Here is a 6,014-nt window from a genome sequence, read left to right as displayed (position 1 = left end):
TACTTAGAAAGGGGGCCATCTTTATGAGTTTCACCGGAGTCTCCCCCATAACCAGACGCACCGCTGGCTCCCCCTTGTCGTTTACCCTTCTTAAAACATTTAGACGCTCCATGTGACTGCCCGCTGCAATGTGAACACGCATGCTTGAATTTACACGTCGTTCCAAATTTGCACTGCCCCTCATTGAACTGCCAACACGTCCCAAATTTTGAACCTGAGGCCTGACTACCCCCGCCGGAAGTTCCTGCTGCATTCCCGCTCCCGGGAAAGGACTGCCCCTGCTTATAAAGTGCCGTCACTTTCAACCATAAGGCTATGTCCTTATGGTCCCACCGTATATTCGGCCGCACCGCTTTCCTCTGCCGAAACTGCTCATCGTAACGAAGCCAGGCCTGGCCCCCATAAACCCGATGCGCCTCCCCCACCGCATCCAAATAACAAAACAAGCCGGAACAATTATCTGGCGCCTTTTCCCCAATAACGCTCGCCAAAATTGCAAAAGCCTGCATCCAATTGACGAACGTTTTTGGAATCAACCTGTACCGTCTCTTTTCTTCCTCATCCTTTTTTGTTTCATCCCGCTTCACCTTATCTAAATTAAACTTCTCCAGCGGAAGCAAGGAAAAAATCTCCACATACTCGTCCTTCCAAATCCTTTCCTTTACCTCCTGCTTTAAATGTGCCCCTAACGGGCCCTCATAACAAACATAAACCTCCCCGCGCGCACGATCATCAAGACGCACCCTATCAACCTCCTTTGGCGAGTCTGTTTGAACCGCCGCCGCCACTGCCACCGCTGCCCCGGCATTCAACCCCCCACCGTTTTGACGAACCGGAGCGCTTCCAACACTGCCCCCCCACACCGCGGCCGGCGCCACACCTGACGATTCTTGGGAAGGGGAACCACCTAGCCGCCCCACTAACACTTTTAAACATCCCACTAACTCCGCCAAACTATCCCCCGCACCCGCCTGTAGCGACGGGACCCCCGACTCCGCCGCGACGCCCACCGCCTCGACACCCTCTACACCGATACCCGACATCAATAAAGCTGGAAATGGTAACGTAGGTGTCAACTCACCAGGCTGCCCAGGGGCTGTGAACCCGTCAGCCGGACCCCCATGTCCACGTGGAGAGGCCCGCCGCTCACCGTCCTCCAATGCTCCGGACTCCCTCTGGCGCTGTCCGCATTGGCAATGTGTGCACGGGGAATTCCGATTTTCGTCTGAGTAAAGGGGGGGTGACATCGCATCATCCAATTGGCCGAGGTCCAGTTCATGCCTCATCCGTCCCGCTGAACCAGCTCCAAGCTGTTCCGTCCCTGGCACTCCAACCACCGACCTCATCCTGCGACCTCTGGTCGTTTCCACCTCGACGACACCATGAGCCGACCCTCTGGCTGGCACATCACCATGCAGGGTCGCCGTTGCCCTTCCGCCACGTGCTGAAGAAGGAGAGGATGTGACCGGAAGTGAAGGCCGCGTCCTCCTCGCCGCTGCCGCCGGGCGCTGCCGCGTTTTGGGATTCCTCCCAGGACCAGACGAAAGAGCAGCGGCAGGCCGCCCTGGGGTCTGGCCTGCAGGGTCCACTGATGGGCTCCTCGTGCTGCGCGTCACGCCGGGAGTGCCAGCCCTGGCCTGAGTCATGGGGGAAACGGGCTCTCCTCTTCTCCTGCCCGACCCCCTGGTACGCCGGTCCTGTACCTCGGCCTGCTCCAGCAGCCCCGCGACCACCGGCATGACAGAGCGCTCCCCGCTTGCTCCAGCCGACTCTGCTCGCTCCTGGACCGGAGCGCCCGATTGTCCCTGCAGCAGCGTCGCTACTCGTGCTCCGAGCCATCCAGGACCCTGAGAGGCTGCCGCGGCCCGCAACATCTCCATAGCCTCCTCATCAGACGCAGCAGGGGTAACAAACATGTTCCTGCTTCTGTGTCCTGGCGAAGAGAGGGAGAGCACAAACAGGAAACAGGTACATCCCCTTCACTCCCCACCCCTTCTCACTCAAGCCCTCCTGCTGTCCCCCCCCCCTTTCCTCTCATAGGCCAGCCAACTCTGTGTCCCTCCCATCTATTTTAGTCATGGAGGCCTTCCCTTATTCCTTTTTTCTTTCAGTACGGCCTCTTCTTTATTGTATTGCACTGCGTGCAAACTTTTGGCAATTTTGTGAAAATGTTTTATCTGCTCTGTTTAATTTCTAATAAAAAATTTTGATAACGAAAAAAAAAGATATTGTATTACGGTCTGTAGCCTTTGGGGGGAATATATTAACCTTTCTACAACAGTTTACTAGCGTAGAGAATTCACAAAAGTCAAAATTTTTGGGGGCAAAAAATGGGCGGGGCTTAGCAGAAATGGCCAACAATTTTACTATAATTTACGCCAGTAACTGATGTAAATTATAGCAGAAATCTATATGTATAGTGCGGCCCAGATTTATCTCTGGGGGGCGTAACAAGGCAAAGTTCCGTGCCAGACCCATACCTCCTCCCAATCAGACTGTATGCCCCCCCAATCAGACAATAAAACACATTTTAAAAATGTACTTACCTCACCACTCCGATTCTCCCTCCCGGATCCCCTCAGGCTCTTACAGCAGGCCGCAGCACGTAGAAAGTACTGATGACAGGCCGCGTTGCAGCTAAAAGATGCGACACATTTAATAAGAGTCATTCGCCTGTTAATAAATGTGTTGCATTTTACTCCAGCAAACTGTTTAATAGGACTGGTGTATGAAACGCCAGTATTAAAGGGGTTTTCCATGCGTGCCCGACACCCGGACCTCGCACCGATCCGCCACTCCAACTGCCTCCGGGCACCGAACAACACTGCCGGAAGCAGATGGCTCAGGTCAAAGAATAGAGGCCGAGCTGCAGTTCTGCCGAACGGCCGCTATGCAGTAGTCGGAGCCATCTGCTTCCGGCAATATTGTCCAGTGCCCGGAGACAGCTGGACTGGCGTATCGGTGCGGTGTCTGGGTGTAGTAACGATTGTTTCCCCCCCCCCACTCATTACTGACGATATCGGTCAGTATCGGGCCGTCTAAAAGGACCTTTACTTCCTCAGAGACTACACTCCAGTCTACAGACACCACCATAACTAGGCATTGGAACCAACCCTCCCACCTTAGCGGGTAAAGATTAACCATCTAAAAGGTTCATATATACACATAAGGGCTAAAGGTGAAAACACAGAGGTGCTCACCATATATCCAGCGTATAACTGTGTCCTCCAAATCTTAGGAGTGCACGGAGCAGTTGTTCTAGATTCCTGTTTATATTCCAGACACGTTCATACCATTTTAGACAATGAATCGACATATCGCAAACTTGTGGTGAAACCAAGCACCGCATGTAAAGAATCTTTAAAAAATCTGCTAGAAGAAGGAATTGGATTAGGAGTATTAGCCAAGAAACAGGCAGAATACTTACTGATAGAATTCCCTATTGTTCCCATATTCCATGGGATGCCAAAAATCCATAACTTTGCATGGTCTTGGGTTATCTGTGACATAGTTGGCTAATACCCCTGCAAATCGGCCTGCTGGTACTACTGTCAGGGGCCTGGCCACAAAAGTAAAATAAAGTGGGCAGCCACCGCTCATCAAGGTTATGATCAGCGGTAATTGGTTTGTAGAAAGGAATGGGACGCATGCAGAGGCCAGAAGCGGCGGCCAGTTCTGCAACTTGGTGAGTGACTCTGTTTTAAAGCAGTAGATTCAGTTTAATTATTTTTTTTATGTTGCCCCTTCTCTCCCACCTTCCCACCGGTCTCCCTCCCTTTCCCCTCCCCAGATGCTGGTCAAGCGTCATATCCACTCTGGCCCAACTCCCGCCTCGGCCACCTCCCGTTCTCTTAGCCTACTCCTCCGCCCGCTCACAGATTCCCTGACACTTTGCGTCCTGCTCCCATCCCACGACTTTCCGTTGCCACCTCTCCAAATCTCCTAATAATGGGGGACCCAGATGTATGTCCTCAAATGGAATTCCACTGACTGTATGAGGCCCAGAAATTTCTGATGGTGGCCCTACCTGCATACCACATATTCCGGCAATCAAGGCAGTGGAATTCCATTTGAGGAAATATACCAGGTATTCCAAATGTCTACAAGAATTTATTTTAATGTCAGTGGAGTATCTGCACTCACATAATTTTTTTCTGCCTTGATAGTTTTATTTTATTGCAGACAGAAGACGCCCTGATGGGGTCAAAATTCTCCCTCTCCATGGACAATTTGTTTATGACATGGTGGGAGAACAACATTTTTTCAGCCAATAATCCCTTTTACGAGTGGATTGTGTGGGATGGACGCTACATCGACGATCTTTTTTTTGTTTAGGGGTCATGATGTGGTGTCTGTACCACCATTTATGGAATACAATAATACCAATACATTTAATTTACAATGTTACAGGCTCGGCATCCATGGATTCTGTTACCTTCTTTGAGATTACGTTACAGGGGAATTGTAATACAGAAAAGGAAACATTTTGTGAACCCTCTTCGGGCACTACAGTCACCCAGCTCACACCATCTAGGCAATACCTACAGGGGAATTTATAAGATCTAGGATAGCCTGCTCAAATGACAAGACATTTCACAACCATGTATAAATATTGACCGTGGATTACATTTTACAGGATATTAACAATGGATGTTAACCCCTTAATGACCAGGCCATTTTGCGCGTTAATGACCAAGGATTATGTCTTGTTTTTTCACGGTTGCATTACAAGAGTCGTAACTTTTTTTTAATTCTGTCGACATAGCCGTATTTGGGCTTGTTTTTTGTGGGACGAGTTGTATTTTGTACTTGTACCATTTTTAGATGCTTATAATATATTGACTAACTTTTATTAACTTTATTTTAGGAGAGAATTGAAAATAAACAGCTATTCCAGCATTGATTTTCACGTTATAAATTTACGCCGTTTACTATGCAGCGTAAATAACATGTTAACTTTATTCTATGGGTTGGCACGATTACGGGGATACCAAATATGTAAAGGTTTTATATGTTTTCCTACGTTTGCACAATAAAAAGCCTTTTAGAAAAAAATTACTTGTTTTTGCATCACCGCATTCCAAGAGACGTCATTTTTTTTTTTTTCTTCAATGTGGCCGTATGTGGGCTTGATTTTTGCAGGCCAATGTGTAGTTTTCATTAGTACTATTTTGCAGTACATAGGACTTATAGATTAACTTTTATTACATTTTTTATGGGGGGAATGGGAGAAAAGAGAGAATTTTGCCGTTGTTTTTTTGCAGTTTTTTTGGACGCCGTTTAATTAATGTGTTCATTTTATTGTTCAAGTCGTTACGATTGCGGGGATAACATATATGTGCGTGTGTTATTTGTTTTGACACTTTTACTAAATAAAACCACTTTTTGGGCAAAAAAAGTAGTTTTATCTAATTTTGACTGTAATTTATTTATTTTTTCACAAACTTTATTTAACTGATTCACATTTTTTTTTTTTAGTCCCACCAGGGGACTTCACTATGCGATCTGCTGATCGCATATATAATGCTTTGGTATACTTAGTATACCAAAGCAAATATTGCCTGTCAGTGTAAAACTGACAGGCAATGTATTAGGTCATGCCTCTCGCATGGCCTAACAGGCATTTGCTGAAGGCAGACCTGGGGGTCTTTGTTAGGCCCCCGGCTGCCATGGAAAGCTGACGGCGACCCGCGATTTCTTTGCGGGTGCGCCGATGGGGTGACAGAGGGAGCTCCCTCCCGCTGTCAAACACATTAGATGTCGCTGTCACTATTGACAGCGACATTTAATGGGTTAAACTGCCGGAATCGGAGCGCGCTTCGATTCCGGCAGTTGCAGCAGGAGCCAGGCTGTGTATAACAGCCGTGCTCCTGCCGCTGATCACGTGGATACAGTGTCAGTACCCGTGCGATCACAGGACGGATATATCCGTCCTCCTGCGCGAACTACCAGCTGCAGAGGACGGATATATCTGTCCTTCGGCGTTAAGAGGTTAAGAAGGGCATCAAAACAAA

This window comes from Rhinoderma darwinii, unplaced genomic scaffold (assembly GCF_050947455.1).
Source record: "Rhinoderma darwinii isolate aRhiDar2 unplaced genomic scaffold, aRhiDar2.hap1 Scaffold_66, whole genome shotgun sequence".
In the NCBI taxonomy this organism is placed as follows: Eukaryota; Metazoa; Chordata; class Amphibia; order Anura; family Rhinodermatidae; genus Rhinoderma; species Rhinoderma darwinii.
Note: the sequence above shows the minus strand (reverse complement) of the source record.